The sequence below is a fragment of the Felis catus genome, chromosome B4, assembly GCF_018350175.1.
Source record: "Felis catus isolate Fca126 chromosome B4, F.catus_Fca126_mat1.0, whole genome shotgun sequence".
NCBI lineage: Eukaryota > Metazoa > Chordata > Mammalia > Carnivora > Felidae > Felis > Felis catus.
This window is the reverse complement of record NC_058374.1, coordinates 70,100,425-70,117,586: the sequence shown is the minus strand read 5'-3', so window position 1 is coordinate 70,117,586 and position 17,162 is coordinate 70,100,425. Positions and strand designations below refer to the sequence as shown.

The 17,162-nt window shown below is 41.8% G+C and overlaps 1 long non-coding RNA gene across 1 annotated transcript in view; it reads left to right on the top strand.

The window, feature by feature from the left end:
- LOC123386578 overlaps window positions 1–17,162 on the top strand; it is a 67,511-nt gene that overhangs the window by 22,672 nt on the left and 27,677 nt on the right. Inside the window, exon 2 of the long non-coding RNA XR_006600662.1 lies at window positions 8,595–8,692. This is a non-coding gene — a long non-coding RNA (uncharacterized LOC123386578). The remainder of the gene's footprint in view (window positions 1–8,594; window positions 8,693–17,162) is intronic.

Below are 17,162 nucleotides of genomic sequence, written 5' to 3'. Positions count from 1 at the left end.
AAAGAAATGAATAAACCTCTTGAAACAGGGAGGTTTTACTTTAATCAGTACCTCGATGTTAAATTTTGCCGTTAGACCAAAGTCCAAAACTGGGGTTTGATTTTGTGCCATTACGGTGTAAATCGTTCATCAGTCTGTGTGTTCTCATTGACCTGGTTCTCTGGCACTCACTAAACAGCCCTAGCATCTGAAAACCAAGCAAGGAAGGAAGTGCCTCTGTCTGCTCGGGGAAAATGACAGTTGTCTCCCTGGAACTATGAGTCATAGAGAGGAACAGCTCATGGTTCATTCCACAGTTTTAAGGCATCAATAATCCCAGGAAAACTCTAATTAACAGATCGGTGCCCTCAATGTGTTTTTTTGAGTTTGGCCCGTGTTATCGGTCTGTACTTTCATTTCTATAGTCGATATGTTGTCCCTTGCTTTTCAGCTTTTCAGCAACAACAAAAAAGGAAAATTTTCACATTTTCTGCCCTGTTTCAGGAGTTGAAAAATCCTAGGACACTAATTAATGTGAAAAGTGACCTGTCACATAGTTGAGCGCTTCGGTTTCAGTGAGGCAGTAACCATATTACCTAAATTAAACACGATTGGAACTTTCATGAAATTTTATTCATTTATAATAAGATCTTTTTTGAAACATTAGCAAGCTGATCTGTCCTTTCTCAGTCAGCTTCATTTTTCTTCCCAGGAATAAAATGGATTATCATGGGTCTTTATTTCATCTGGTAGCTCTCAGATGGCTGTTCACCCATGCCAGGAACAAATTATGGAAATCATCTATTTAAATACAATATTTCCATATGAAATTGTAAGACCAGCTATCCTGACTGGTAAATGATTGGCAAGATTGAGTTTTGTTACACAATAAAGAGAATGTCTGTCATTTCCAATATTCTACTGTACATGTGTTCATATGGATGTGTAGTCCTCACCATCATGGGCAAAAAAATGTTCAACTAATAATATCCCTAAACTACTGCTGGCTGGGGGATGGTAAACAGCGGGCACAAGAGATGTCACAGTGCCATATTGTTGCCCAATGGGGAAACCTATTTTCAGTTCTGACTCCAAGCGGAGAGTAAGTATCCTTCCTTGCCAGAGAAAGTTTAAACTCCCCTCCCAGTACCACAATATACAGAATGCTGACTTCCGGGGCACCTGGGTGGCTCAGTCCGTTAAGTGTCCAACTTCAGCTCAGGTCGTGATCCCATGGCTCGTGAGTTTGAGTCCTACATCAAGCTCTGCGCTGACCGCTCGGAGCCTGGAGCTGCTTCAGATTCTGTGTCTCCCTCTCCCTCTCTGCCCCTTCCCTGCTCGCGCTCTATCTCTGTCTCAAAAATAAATCAACCTTAAAAAAATGTTTAAAGGAATGCTGACTCCCTAAGGGTAGCATACAAGTCACAGGATACACAAATGAAGAGCACACACTAAAATTTAAGAGGGTGAGGGGGCTGCAGTTAACATGCAGCCATTCTGCTAGTAAAGCAGGCAACCAGCATTTGCAAAAACATGTTGGGCCTTGCACAAGTGGCTTTGGAGGGACCAGAACTATTCCCTTTATTGAAGGTTATTTAGCAGAAAGAAATGAGAGACTGCCTTCAAGGAGCTTATGTTGGAGAAGGGACCAGGGAAGAGAAAATAAACACTTGAACAAGGAAATGATGTCAGGTGTTCATAGAGGCATGAAAAACACACCACAGCTTACGGTGCTAGAGATTGACTCTGAGAGATGGGAGCACTGATTTTAGTCGAGACCGGTGGGGATGGCCTCTACGAAGAGATGTTTGCACCGAACCTGGGAGCAGAAAGTTCCAAACAGAAAGTATAGAGCACAAAGTTGCTGGGACAGAGGAGGGCTTTATAATAGTTTGCTAGGCTACTGTCACCAAGACCATACCTGAGTGACTTAAACAATAGACATTTATTCTCTTACAGTTCTGGAGGCCAAAAGTCCAAGATCAAGGTGATGTGTTGGGTACGTTGTTTATTCTGAGGCCTCTCTCCTTGGCTTCTAGGTGGTCGTCTTCTCCTGATGTGTTTATATGATTTTTCCTGCATGTGTTCTGTCATAATCTGTTCTGATAAGGACACCAGTCATACTGGGCTGGGCCTACCCATGTGACCTCATTTTAAGTGAATTACCTTTTTAAAGGCTTTGTCTTCAGGGTGTCTGGGTGGCTCAGTCGGTTGAGCGTTTGACTTCGGCTCAGGTCATGATCTCACAATGTGTGAGTTCAAGTCCTGAATCAGGCTCTGTGCTGACAGCTCAGAGCCTAGAGCCTCCTTTGGATTCTGTGTCTCCCCTCTCTCTGCAAAAAGACTTTGTCTTCAAGTACAGTCCCACTCTGGGGTACTGGGGTTAGGATGTAACCGTGAACTTGGAGCACGCTCTTCAGCCCGTTACAAGTTTGGGGAGTTCAAGGGGCAGAAAGAACACTTGAGTGGCTACAGGGCAGGGAGCAAGAGAGAGTAGAGGGGAGGAGTAGAAGGAGAGGTGAGGACTTCCGACTGTATTAGGTGTGTGTGATTCTAGAGCTCAGCACAGTTGTAAACGAAGCCCTTTCCCTGACTTCACTTTATGCAACGTGTCTTATTCCCATTAATTTTTGAACGGCTTCTGTATTGTTCCAACTTAGTGCATAGCTTTATATGTTTTCTTGTGTTATTTAGAAATCATTAGCACGTAATGATAAAATATTTCTTTTTAAAAAAATTTTTAATGTTGGGGAGCCTGGCTGGCTTGGTTAAGCATCTGACTTCAGCTCAGGTCATGATCTCATGGTTTGTGGGGTTGAGTGCCCACATTTTTAAATGTTTATTTATTTATGAGAGGAGAGAGACAGCCCATGAGTGGAGGAGGGGCAGAGAGAGAGGGAGACATGGAATCGGAAGCAGGCTCCAGGCTCTGAGCTGTCAGCACAGAGCCCAATGCAGGGTTCGAAACCACAAACTGTGAGATCATGACCTGAGCCAAAACTGGACACTTAACTTACGGAGCCACCCAGGTGCCCCTAAAATATTTATGTCATAATATGATGAGGCTTTCACTAGATGCATGTAGACACTTAGTACAGTGTCTAACACATAGTAACTACTCAAAAATGATCACTACTTACATAATTATCATCATCATCATTATCGAGAAGAGGGTCCTAGATCCCAGTCAGGAGCAGTGTTCCCCTTACCCAAAAAGAAGAAAAGTTCTCCAAAAAAAAGCCTGCCCCAGACACTGCCTCACCTAACCACACAACAGGCTCAGAAGATAAGAAAACAATACACCCACCATCTTTTGCACGTTGTGAGGAAACAGACTTGCTCTGTTCATGGGGACCCACCCATCTGAGACTGTGGAGGCTTGGGCTAGAGGAGAGCTCCCCCCGCAGAGAAAAAGCACACCTCCCCATCCCTCTGACCTGCCACTGCCCGACCCCTCCACAGAGCCTTTTGCCATCACTTTCTCCTATCCCTGCCTTCCAAGGCAGCCTTTTCTGCACGAAGCTCCTTCGTTAGCACCTGTGTATGATCTCTACATAACAGTAAAAATAAATAGAAGGGAGCAGGGGAGAGAGGTTTTTTTTTTTCCCCTAATTTTTGGAAACAAAAACCCTCAGAAAGTCCAAAAAGGCTTTGGCTTGTGTGAACAACTATATTTTGTTCCACAGTGAGCAAATAAGGATAGAAGACTTTGTTGACTAGGGGAGGCAGCTAAAAAGAAGCCATTGAACCACTCATTGGGCTCCTGGGGAAACTAAGAGAGAGATCCAGAATCTTCCCAATATATCCCCCAGAGATTTTCACCAGAATGAGCTCTCACAACTACCTTCTCTCACACTCCTCTAGTTCTTCCATTGTTACTCACCTCCCTGCCCCCACTCTTCTGGAACCCACCCCACAGATCATGGGAGTCACCACCTATGGCTTAGAAACAGTCCTCTCAGAATTCCCAAACATATAAGGATCAGGGAGAGGGGAGAATAAGGCTAAGGGAAAAAGAAGAGGCTGAGAAGACAGGGGAAGGGGTTTTTTCCTAACATCCTATTAGGAACTCAAAATATTTTCCTAAGGAGATATTGTCATTCATGGCTTTTGCATCAAGTGGTCCCATTAGTGCTCTTAAATGGCGGTACCTAGAAAAGCAAAGTCTTCTGTTGTGGGTCACAGAAGCTCTGATGACTAGCCTGGGAACGTGACCTCTACTGGCATTGTTTCTTTTGGAAAGTACAGTATGAATTCAATAGAGATTTAATGCATTGTTATCCTGACCACATGTGGTAGACAGAATAATGACACCCTCCCCCCACCCATCCACCCCTCGCCCCATCCCCCATGCCAGAAGATCAAGCCCTATCCCTGGAACCTGTAAATAGGTTACCTGGCAAAAGGGACTTTGCAGATGAGATTAAAGTTAAGGATCTTGAGATGGAGAGATTACTCTGGATTAGTCAAGTAAACCAAATTTAATCACGAGAATCCTTAAAAGCAGAGAACCTTTTCCAGTTAAAGCTAATCAGTGAGAGATAGGACTGTAGAAGAATGGTCAAAGAGATGTACAGTTGCAGCCTTAGAAGATGAAGGAAGGGGGCCGCTGCTAGCTGGAAAAGGTGGGGAAATGGGCTTCCCCCAGAGCCTCCAGGAAAGAAAGCAGCACTGTCTGACACCTTGATTGCAGCCCCATGACACTCATGTGCTCTCCTAATCCACAGATCCATAAAATAATAAATAGTGTCTTTCAAGCCATAAGATGTGTTGTAATGTGTTAGGGCAGCAGTATAAAACTAACACATCACTAAAGTAATGTGTGTTTGAGGAACTTAGGAAATTTGGGGGAACTATATATTTTCCATAGTACTGTTATTTTGGCTACATAATATCTTATAATGGTAAGATCACAATTCTAGGTTTGGTTTTGTTTTGTTTTGTTTTGTTTTGTTTTGTTTTGTTTTGAGCATGAGCAGGGAGGGACAGAAAGAGAGGGAGAGAGAGAATTCCAAGCAGACTCTAAGTCAGTGCAGAGCCCAACACGGGGCTCAATCTCATGAACCCTGAGATCATGACCTAAGCTGAAACCAAAAGTTGGATGCCCAACTAATTGAGCCACCCAGGCACCCCCACAATTCTGTTTAAAATTCTTTTAAAATGGGGTGCCTGGAAGGCTCAGTTGGAAGAGCATTCGACTCTTGATCTTGGGGTTGTGAGTTTGAGCCCCATGTTGAGTGTGGAGATTCCTTAAAAATAAAATCTTTAAAAAAACTTCTTTTGAAATTGACTGTTGCATTCACTTATATACTTATAATTATAGATTATATATGTATACATTTATATATTCTAATGCAGCTATGTTATATTCACTTATAAACCTATACAAGTATATATTATCACTCTTATTTTTCCATCACCTTGTCTCTTCATTTCCCATTCAAAGACCTTCCCATTTAGAAGTTGTAGGTGTATCATCATGACCTATAGTCAGTCACTCATTGGCCAGCAGGTGTCAGGATAGAAAAGGTCAAAGATTTATAAACTACCTTAATATAAGCACATATAACACACACACACACACACACACACACACACACACACACACAAATGTAGCTCTAGCTAACTTAAAAACAAGGTTTCCTCTGGGAGATTTAGTTCAGTTTTCCATCAAAATATCCATGAATCCATTGAACTCTATTGCAGAGGGCAATCCAGACTTTGCCTAAATATTCCCAGTGATTGGAAGCACTCTATAACATCAGATAACTTATTCATGTTAGGGCAGCTCTTATTAATAGAAGATATAACCAATTAAACCCAAGTCTGCCCCCTTCTAATTTCTACCTACTGGTCTAGTTGGCCCTCAGAAAGAATATACAATAACCCTATCCCTGTTCCCCATAAAAGGAGGTTTCATTCTCCTTTTCTCTTCAAATATTTGAAGACTGCACTCATAACCTTGAAATGCATGAATCTCCTGAAAGAATGTTAGGATTTTGAGATCATTGAATGGACAATAGTTAAGTAGGCAAAATGCCAGGCAATTCACTTGTAATTCTCTTCTTTTTCTTAAAATTTTTTAATGTTTAATTTTGAGAGAGAGAGAGAAAGAGTGTGAGTGGGGGAAGGGCAAGAGAGGGAGGGAGACACAGAATTTAAAGTAGGCTCCAGGCTCTGAGCTGTCAGCACAGAGCCTGACACAGGGCTTGAACTCATGGACTGTGAGATCATGACCTGAGCTGAAGTCAGATGCTTAACTGAGCCACCAGGGTTTCATTTTCTTAGATCTAAATTTCAAAGTCTTGGAGATACTAAAAGCATTCCAAGAATGTAAGAATTAAAATTATTTTCTTCCTCAAGGAGGAAGACCAGGAACTATGCAAGGAAGTATCCTTCTAGAGGCTAAAGGTAGGTTAGAGAAGAATGGAGCAAGACTGGTTTTTATGATGCTCTGTTTCCACCTCTTATTCACCTAGCCTTGATTACAGTCCTAATAAAATATACCGATATTGTCTCAACAATCATGTCTCAACCATTACCACCTGGCTATTCAAATAAGGCTCAAGAAGCCCTTTTGGTGGTTGAAGGACAGAATTATCATCATGGTAGCTATAATTAGCAAGAGAGCTTTCAGGTAGGATTGCAAATAAGTGTCATCTTTAATGCCAACACCAATCAATTAGTAGTGGCTGCCTGGAACATGGTTGAGAAAAATTCTGAGAACACCTCCAGATTCAGCAGAAAAGAATGCTTTGATCAATTACTGCTATAGATCATGAATATGACAGAGAGACTAGCAACACAGATGAATGATGAATACCATCCTTACCCTAAAGGAAGTTACTTATTAAAGAACAAGGATTACAACCTTGGAGGATCTGAATTTTCTTTAATTAAGAAAGAAAATTTTTATTAAGGAAGAAAATGTACTAAGGAAGCTATCACCATATAATTTCACACCATAATTTTTCTAGGAAATTTTCCTCCATTTCCTTCAAATGTTCATCCCTTGGCATGGTTTTAGATCTTTTGACATCCAGTTATCCTTCATGGGGCACATTCTGGTTTATCTCTGCACCTTCTAAAATGTTAGAAGAACTCCCTGCGAAAGTGGTAGAGTAAGGAACAGCACAGCCAAATAGACCCCCAACTAATATTGGAAACAAAGAAATAGAATGAAAACCACAAAGCAGAAAAATTAGTCTCAAACACCTTTATCAAACCCAAGACAAATAATGGAAATGCATCTAATAAGTATTGCACCTCCAAAAAGCAGAGGCAGGCGGAGAACCCAAAGATGACACCCTCTCCCCACCCCCGACCAAGGCAGAAATTCCAGGGCTAGGATAAGGTTTTTATTCTGCATTTTGGAAGAGTTTGATAATTTAACAATTATTGCATAAACAAAAGGTGAACTTCTTCATTAACATTTAAGAAAGAAGGCTTATTTGCAGAGAAACGCAGTAGTAGAGTTTCATGTATATAAAGTAAAAGTACCTGCCTGAAACACAATTATAAATGTTCAACATATTCTTGGATTATTCTAATTTATTTGACCATATATCTGATGATTTCCTGAATATACATGAAACCAAAAGTCACAGGACAGAGCAAAGTCAAACAGTGTCTAGTCTTCCTTTAGAGAACTATGTGGTCTCTAATTAAAAGCTGTGCAGTCCTGGGGCACTTGGGTGGCTCAGTCAGTTAAGCGGCCGACTTCGGCTCAGGTCATGATCTTGCGGTTCATGAGTTCAAGCTGTGCATCAGGCTCTGTGCTGACAGCTCAGAGCCTGGAGCCTGCTTCGGATTCTATGTCTCCCTCTCTTTCTGCCCCTCCTCCACTCATGCTCTATCTCTCTCTTCTCTCAAAAATAAATAAACATAAAAAAAAAAAGAAGCTGTGCAGTCCAAAGTCCTCTTCTAAAGCTGGTTTAGTCCCAGGAGAGTCGTGGGGTTTTGTACTGTTGTTTTGTTGTTTTTATTAATTCCAAAGTTTGGGTGATTGAATCAAGCTCTCTGGAATAAATCTCTCCAGGGGACTGTAGTGAGAAGCCGGGTTGAGTCCCAGCTAAATTCTAATACAACTTAGCCCACGATCTCAATTCTCCAACAACTGTTCAGTCCAGCATACCAGCTGGTAGGATGAAAATTGACCGTGAGCTGGGAAAATTAAATTCTTCCTGCTCTGTTTTGATCAGATAATTTCTCTCTGTTCCCAATTCAGCCATGATCCAATACTTTCTCATTTATGCAAATGGTAGACCATGAGTCCAAACTAGGAGGACATGAGAGAAACAAGGTGCCAGGTAAAGTCTGGGAGGTCAAACGCATAAGTAATAAATATATTTCTTCAATCACGTTCATCAGTTTAAAGCTATGAAGACTCAGTTCCAAGAGCGCAGATGTTTTTCAACAAAGTGAGAGCATTTGGTACTTTTTTGGCAGATGGCAAGATAAAGTCCATTTGCTTAAGAAGCCACTCCTTCTCTGATGTGGTTAATTATGACCTCTTGGGGTACATACCAACCTTATCAAAATCCATCTGGGTAGTGCTCTCTCTTGTAAAAATGCCTCCTGTTGCTTTACTAGTAGTATTGCTTTCATGCCAACAGCATTCCTGACACTGTGTAATCCCAGGAAGATGAAGTTCCACACCAGCGACTTGAAACCTGAATAAGACAGACCCAGCAACTGAGACATAAGACTGCAGGTGAGAATGTGGGCAGATCTGAACATTGTAAGTCTCATGTTCATTTGTTTCCTCACCATACCTTTGGCTACCCATTAATCCATAGGTGTAGATTTTTTTTTTCTCCCTTTTTTTATTTCCCCTGTATCATGGAATAGAACTTGCTGATTCTATTATCAGCAAGGGAGAAATTTTTTTTGGCCCCCAAATGCCAAAAATACGTAAAGAAATATGTGAGAGTTTCCTCTTACCAATTCCAGTGCTAACAGGGAAATGTGTGTTATTCCAGACTTTTCCCCCCGTATTTATATACTATCCGTGGCTTTCAATGTTGCTTTAAAAAAAAAAAATTCAAAACTATTTCACTCACAGACATCCAAACAAAATGAGTTTTATAAAGATTTTTAGGAGACAAGTTTTTAGTTAGCCTGCTAGATTCAGAGAGAAAAGAACCAAAGGTGTACTATGGGCAATAGGAAGAGAGGAAAACGAAACCAGAAGGAGATGAGAGAAATGTCTAAAACCATCAGTGGATAAAGGAAGACTTCACTACTGCCCAGAGAGTGAAACAGGCAACAAAGACAGTAGAGAAAAAAGGAAAATGTCTATGACATTGCCAATGGTATGCCCAGGACCTAGCATAATAGGTGCTTAATAAATACCTGTTTACTACATGAATACCCTATAGTCTCACTTCTATTGTAGATCCCTGATCAAATTAGAACACAGGAAGCCAGAGACAAGTTTATGATGTTAATGAGACAAAAAATTAACTGGAGAAAAGCCTTTTGAGAATGGGGTGGGGGGGGGGGAATGACATTTGATGCTGGCTTTTACACATGAAAGAAAAAGAATATAGAGGTAAAGTTGTATGAAAAAGGCAAGCTAGATCAAATATAGTTGGTGATTATGGCAGACACGGAGGGAAAACTATGAACTATTTGTTTGGGAATATAGCCAGACAGGATGAACTGGGGAGCCTGGGGGAATGAATGACTATTTGTGGAGGTCTAGCATGTGACAGACTCTTTTTATTGGGTTATTTTATTCATCTTCAACCCTGTGACGGAGGGAGTAATGACAACCATTTAAAGAAACAGACACAGGCTCGGAAAGTTTTGGTGTCCCAAATCTCTCGCTAATCAGCAGACCAATGTTCAAACCCAGGCCTAATTCCTCTAAACCCAAGCCTCATGTAGTGTGGTGTAGTACAGAGTCTTGCTACGTGGAGAACTAATACAGGGACTGGCACTGGCGTCACTGGACAGCAGCATCTTGGGCCCCACCCCAGAGTTACTGAACTAGAATCTGCAGTTGAACAGGTCCATAGATGACTGGCATTCATCCCAAAGTTTGAGAGTGCTCCCTGGAACTTAGCACCACTCACTCGGGGGAATTTCAAGCACTCTCTACAACTGAAAAGCCTATAGTGAGAAGCTACTTTCCATTTGGTCCCTGGCAATTGCATATGGGACCCTTTTTGAACATCTTGTCCTCGTTATGTGCACATCAGATAGTTCGTATGGTGGAACAGAATAAAACAAGTCAAAGGCCACTATTGTTCCAACTTGGCATAGAGGGGGCCAATGCTTCTCAATAGCATCTACCACAAAGACAACTTTCGACCCAAGTTCGTCCCTCTTCTTCCTATCCAAACATATATGACAGCCATTTTTAGCCCCATCTCTACGGCTTAGATCTCAGAAACAGCCCATCACACAGGCTGTGCGCATCATGCGGTGTGGATGGGAGAGTGTTTGCTCTGGAAACTCACCCTGTGTTTCTGTGGGCTGCTGGAGTTTAGGTAACTAAGCCCCAGAAGAGTGAGGGCTTCCTTCCCATGTGGTCCCTCCCATTCTCTCACCCACAAGGTGCGGCTTCCTCTTGACAACTGGAGATACAGAACCCTCCAAGCTTCTGAGCTCTCTCAGCAGCCACCCAATAGCCTTGAGAAAGCCTCTTGTCCTTTCTGTGCCTCAATTGCCTCACCTGTAAAATGGGCCTCACCTAGTTCACAGGGACACTGGAAGAAGTAATTAGTGTTTGTAAAGCTTTGAGATTCCCTAGATGAAAGTACCTATATAAGTGTAAATGATTATCATTATCATTATTATTATTATTATTATTATTACATAAAGTATGGATGACAGATGAAGCATGGGATTATATGTCAACCTCCTGGGGATGGTTGATTTCTGGATAAACAAAACGTGTTAGACACTGTCATTATCCACCTTCTTTCCCATGTCTGTTCAAGAATGCGTCATCAAGTTGGCTAGGCTACTAATGCAAAATGAAGTCTTCCTTCGTTCACAAGTGATGGACTCAGAAGAGCTGGTAATGACCACAAACGAGAAAATCTCTTGAGCTGTATCTTGGGACCAAGCAGGTCCTGGTACCCATGTGAACTGTAATCATCTGGCGAATGAGCCTAGCCCACCACCGAACCAAATTACCAAGTCAGTCCAATTGAAAGTGTGCATTCTCCTTTTGGGCATACTATAAACGGAAGTATATATTAACGCTGAGAGAATTTTAAATCTCTCCCAGACGGTCTCACCACACGACAGAGTTTGGGAAATCTGTGGGGGACGAAGGCCACTTGTGTTCAGTATAACTGAGTCAGCCTCATGGCACATGTTCCACCCTCTCCTTTTGCCGGGACCCAGCCCTGCCTTGTGCCACCTGGGAAACGCCGGGAGCCAGCGGGCAGAGCCGCCACATCAGGAAACCAGGAACTTTGCGGGAAGGCACTTAACGTGGGGTCCCACACTCCTCCAGGCACCAGGGGGTCTGTGAAGTCCCTGAAATAGCCTGTGGGCTTTCACGTGTTTGTGAGTTTTTCTGGGGAGAAGGTTCACGGCTTGCAGAGGTTTTCAACAGATTCTGTGACCTAAAAGGATTAAGACTGGAATGTTTTCCTCCCATTGAGTTCCACTGTTCTTAGCCATCCACCACTCCAGTTCCCCCAGGACCCTAAGTCATATCACCTCCTGCTGTGGTGGTGATATAACCGCATCAGACATCCTGGTTTTCCCAGCAAGCCCTCTACGGTGCTGATCACCGTTTAGGAGTGAATTTGATAAAGTCAGCATGAGCCCTATCACCCGAATCTGGTTCCTATTTTTTTGTCTCGTTGGGGACACTCTGTTGTTCCAGACCTTTCTCCATTTGGAATAACATCTGTGCTCTGCTGTCCAAGTCTTTAACTAAACACCTAATGCTTATACTCATCTTTTAGCCGCCCTTTAAAATGACCGGGCTATGACTGAAATTTGGTGGAGAGGGAGCTCAGTCTGAGAAAGTATGAATCTTTATTTTATTTCAGATAAGCTCCTGGAAAAATGTACATATTTTCCAAAGCAATCAATCAGAATTCACTTGGCAACTAAGCAGTCCCAGAGGCCCTGGATCTCTTATGTGATTTATGAGACCTTCTCTTTCCAATACAGTTGAGAGTACCTGGAGAATAGCTTCTCACCCAGCAATTTTTAACCGTAGCTTCCACACCAAGCCCCGAATCAGGAAGAAGCACAAAGGGAGGCAAAAATTCAAGGAGTGCGAGAAGAGATGGAACGAATTTTATTCGGAAGTAAAACACTCTCCTTAAGTCACTTTTAACTCAGTGACTCTGCATTTTTTTTACTGATGCAGATATTAATTTAAATGCTGGTTTATACCGTAGTTCGGAAAGGTCATGATAGCACTGGGTAACGTCAGGATTTTTTTTTCTTTAATTACACAAATGACCTTAGGCTACTCAAGAGTACATTGGACTAGGAAGGAGGGGGCTGGAGTTCCAGGCCGTCGTTTGCTTCCTATATGAACTATCACTGCAAGAGGCTGCGAGGCAGCCTCCTAAAATTCTGCATCCCTGGAACTCTACATGAGTACTCTGACAATCACCTAGGAGCACCCTGTTGAGGTGTGTGGCCTCCCTGGCAACCGCAAAGAAACCTTTATTGAAAAAACTGTTTTATGCTAGGAGCCGAGCCTAGTGCAAGGTATTATCCGTAAAGATAATGAAGAAAATATCCCTGCCCTCCACGAGTTCCCAGTCTATCAGCATACCATGAATATACTATTACAGGAGTAAACTAGAAGAATCAGCCAAGTTCTGTGGGCACATAGTTGGAAAAAAGAGGCAAGAAAGAGCATTTCAAGAAAAGGCAGAATGTGCCAAGGCATGGGAGTAGGAAATGCCTGGTGTGATCCAGAGACAGAAGGAACCCAGCACCCTGTCTCCTTCTCTACCCTAGTGGGCCAGCCCAGGCCATCTGAAAGGAGACCCCAAGGTGTCTTTCTATCTCTCCCTGCAGCTAATCTATTCCTACTTTCTTTACTCTGGACCCATCTTTGTGCCCTCTATTTGTAGAGACGAGTAAAAGGCAGCCCCACCTCAGAGAAGGACCTGCTGAAGCCTCCCAAGTTCATTGTTACTTATCATTTCTTTACTCACTCCACCTCCCTGGCTTTGTGTTGTTTGTGCCTAATCGGAGGAAGGGTGGGACGGAAGACTGGGGCTGCCTTTCACCCTTTCTGCTACAGGGTGAAGAATTATTTCACTTCCACCCAATTTCCTGTTCAAATGTATTTACTGCTTTTCCCATTGTTCAACCTGATTGGCATTTCTGAAATAGCCCTCTGTCTTCTCTCCATATCTTCCGTTGTAAAATAGTAACCAGATCTCCTCCCTGGGGGTGTAGAGTGAGGAGGTAGAATGTCTGCGCAAAGAACAATTGCCAAAAGTATCAATGTGTTGCTCTTCATAAAAGATGACAATATCAAGAGGGCTTTCTGTTTAAATTATTTTTCTGGCAGTGATTCTGGGTTGGTATTAATTTACTCTTTCATCCTATCACCATAGGACTAAGCGAATATTACTGCGAGGCAAACTGAGCCAACAGTACAAAACGCGGGATTCACACTCACATCTTCCTGTCTATTGTGCATACCAAGATACTGTATTAGCTCATTAGTATCAAATTAGCAAGCAGTTGTCTGCAACAATCTATATTTCTTATGATATTGGTTAGAGTAAATTTTCCAATAATATCTGGTCAAATAACATGTTCCCCCCCAAAAAAAAGTTTTGTAAAATAATTTGAGGAAATCCTGTGTTTAAAAAGTCAAACAGTCTCCCCCCACTACAGGACTTCTCAGAGCCTTTAATGTGCTCATCTGGCTTATAAACCTTCAAGAAAGTGGTTCACAAATCTATTAGACCCCCTTATTCCCAAAGGATGTATGAATCACCAAGGAACTGTTAAAAATCTAGGTTGCCAAGCCCCACTTCCAGAAAATGGGAGTCCACAGCAGCCCTGGAGTCTATATTTTAACAGACACACCAGGCGACTCAGATGTAGATGTGACCTGCACGTTGAAAACGCTGACCTGGACTGTTTCCCTAATAAGGCTCCTCAGAACAGAATTTGAGAAATGCAAATGTTGGTGCGGGGAATGAATGCACAGTCAGTCCCGAAAAAAGGCTGATTTGCTTCACTGCACCATAGTTCTCACTCACGTTCATTTGAATACATTTTTTGTTACAGCTGCAAGATAAGACCTCATTAACGAAAGGGGCAGAACAACAATGGACTTCAGAGGGGGCTGCCAACTATTGGCAGCACGACCCCAGTGTTCTGGCATCTAAAAATAAGTCTAGCAAAGCTAATAGTCCCGGTGCCGAGATTTCTGCTGTTTGGTTTAGTTTTAAATATGATCATCCAAATCAAAACGGCCTTTCTCCAACATCTTTTTAAAGCCGGATAAAGAAGGGAACACTGTATTTCGGGGGTGGTAAACGTAAACCCACTTAGCACTTGGCAAATTATTAGTTTTGGTCTCAGGGTTTTTGTGAACGTTGACAATTAACCACTAACACCTCTGAGTTATCAACAGTCAAGTACCAGAAAGTAAACACACCAAAGGGATTTTGATTCTTTTGAATCGACAGTATGTGAAATGGGTCATCGCCATAATGAGCCAGGAATAAAGTGTTAAATATACACTGGAGCAGTGTCAACTTGGAGAAGATTCCTAACACCTCAACAGGACCTGCTTCAGACTCCTTCGCTAATTAAGAAACAGTACCTTGGGGTCCGCAATGGCAGGCAGCACTTTGGCAAAATGAAGTCAATATTTCAAAGAGGGAAAGTGCAGAGTGTTCTTAAAATGCAGAGTAACTGTGTTCAAACCAGGTTTCTGGAGACAGTATTGTGATCAAATATAGGTAATGCTCATTATCTGAGGATAATTAAAAGTAGGGTTTTTTTAATTCTCTTAAAGTGAATCAACTGAAGCACCGTATTACATTTTAAAAGGAAGGGGGAATTTTGTAAAACTAACTGTAATTATTAACATCAGTTTATTTAATCCATTTCACGGCTGAAATTTCAGTTAATAAGATAATGCTCCCATCATACAAGATTGAGTGAGTGAGGACGAATTGTATGAGTTCACTGGGCCATATTTTTTTTATTTGATTTCTTTTCAAAGATAGTAACTATGGGCACTAAATATTTAGCTAAGGAATTCCCCTCCCCCTTTTATATAATTTAAAATCGTGTATTATTTATGTTGTAAGGGAGTCTTAGAGATCATGCAATCTGTATTATCAAAAAGACTTTCATTCGTAAGTTATAAAAACCTAATGTGGTTTGAGCCAGGTTCTTATCCAACTAAAATACCAAATGCTCACCAGACATTAAGACTCTCATTTCTCTGTATCACTCAGCTCTGCTTTGTGGGCAAATTTGTTGGCATTATTCTTGGACAAGCTCTTCCCAAATAACCAGAATGGCCCTTTGGCTACTTGAAGATTATATTTCAGCAGCATAGCAACCAAATAAGAAGCAAGAGTCTCTTTCCCAATAGTTTCAGCCACCGGTGTGATTTTTTAAATGTTAAACAACTGGATTTTCAGAAAAAATAAATGAACAAAAACAACTCTGGTTTTGGATATCCACTGGCATTCGCCAATTTCCATGGGGTAAATATTCAACCCTGGGCCAATTTCAACCAGCCAATTTGACATCACTAAACAAGGAACTGAGAAGACATGTATGGTGTTTCTACCATAAAAAAAGAATGTGACATAAATAACTTATACAGCGTAGGTTATAATAAAATGTAGTACAATAATTAGAAAGCTATGAGTTTTGAGTATTCACTACCTTTATTTTAATATAAGTTTGTGTCATCTAATTTTTAAAAAAGACTGTGTTTAACAACTGATTTGTGAAATTCCTAGAAATGAACATAGGTTCCTGTGAGCCAGTATGAGCCAGCACACCACTAAGCCACTCAGAAATCCAGGAAGGGGGGACGCTTGGGTGGCTCAGTCGGTTAAGTGTCCGACTTCAGCTCAGGTCATGATCTCGCGGTCCGTGAGTTCGAGCCCAGCGTCGGGCTCTGTGCTGACCGCTCAGAGCCTGGAGCCTGTTTCAGATTCTGTGTCTCCCTCTCTCTCGGACCCTCCTCCATTCATGCTCTGTCTCTCTCTGTCTCAAAAATAAATAAACGTTAAAAAAAATAAAAAATAAAATAAAAAAGAAATCCAGGAAGAAAGTTCACAGGAGCCTGACTTGGGTCGCATGCCCATTTGTAGATCCATCTTTGAACCCGAGAGGACCTGGTGTTCCACCCGACCAAACCCGGACCAGGGCCAGGAACAGGATTAGACTGCAAGTGTGTAGACTGGGGAAGAGTCCATGGTGATGAGAAAAAGCAGTTCCACGGTAGAAGATGCTAGAAATAGGCTGGACAGGCAAAACAACAGATATCCATTTAATAAATGAAATACCTCACTTATTGATGCACAAGGTAAGCATGGAATTTTATGATTCACTTTGAGAGTAAAAGAAGATAGATAGTATTAATTATTATCCTGGAACCACAAATAAAGAGTTGAAGGCCCAGGAAGGGGGCCTTTCTGGCTGACATAGAGTCACACACGTCAAGTGAGTAAAAGAGACAGGAATAAAGGCCACATTTCCCAATTCCCAGTTTAGCATACTCCATAGACCTTCTGCATTATAATGGCATTCCATTTTTTCTTTCTTTGGGATGGTTGGCCAATAGAAAAATAATCCCCAAACTGAAGAAACAGAGTAGATTTAGTAGTTGAAATGATCTGAAATGTACTTTTTATTTTTTTATGTTTATTTATTTACATAGAAAGAGATGGAGTAACAGGGGAAGGGGCAGAGAGAGAGAGAGAGAGAGAGAGAGAGACCAAGCAGGCTGCATGCTCACTGCGGAGCCTAACACAGGCAGCGCTCGATCCCATGACCATGAGATCATGACCTGAGCCAAAATCAAGAATCGGACACTTAATCGACTGAGCTACCCAGGCGCTCCTGGAATGTACTTTTTAAAATTACGTATTGCACCTTCTACATCTCAGAGTTTCTTATCCAATGTTTTAATTCACGATACACTATTGTTGGCAATATAGAATTTCAAGAACAATTTGACAAAACCAGAAAAA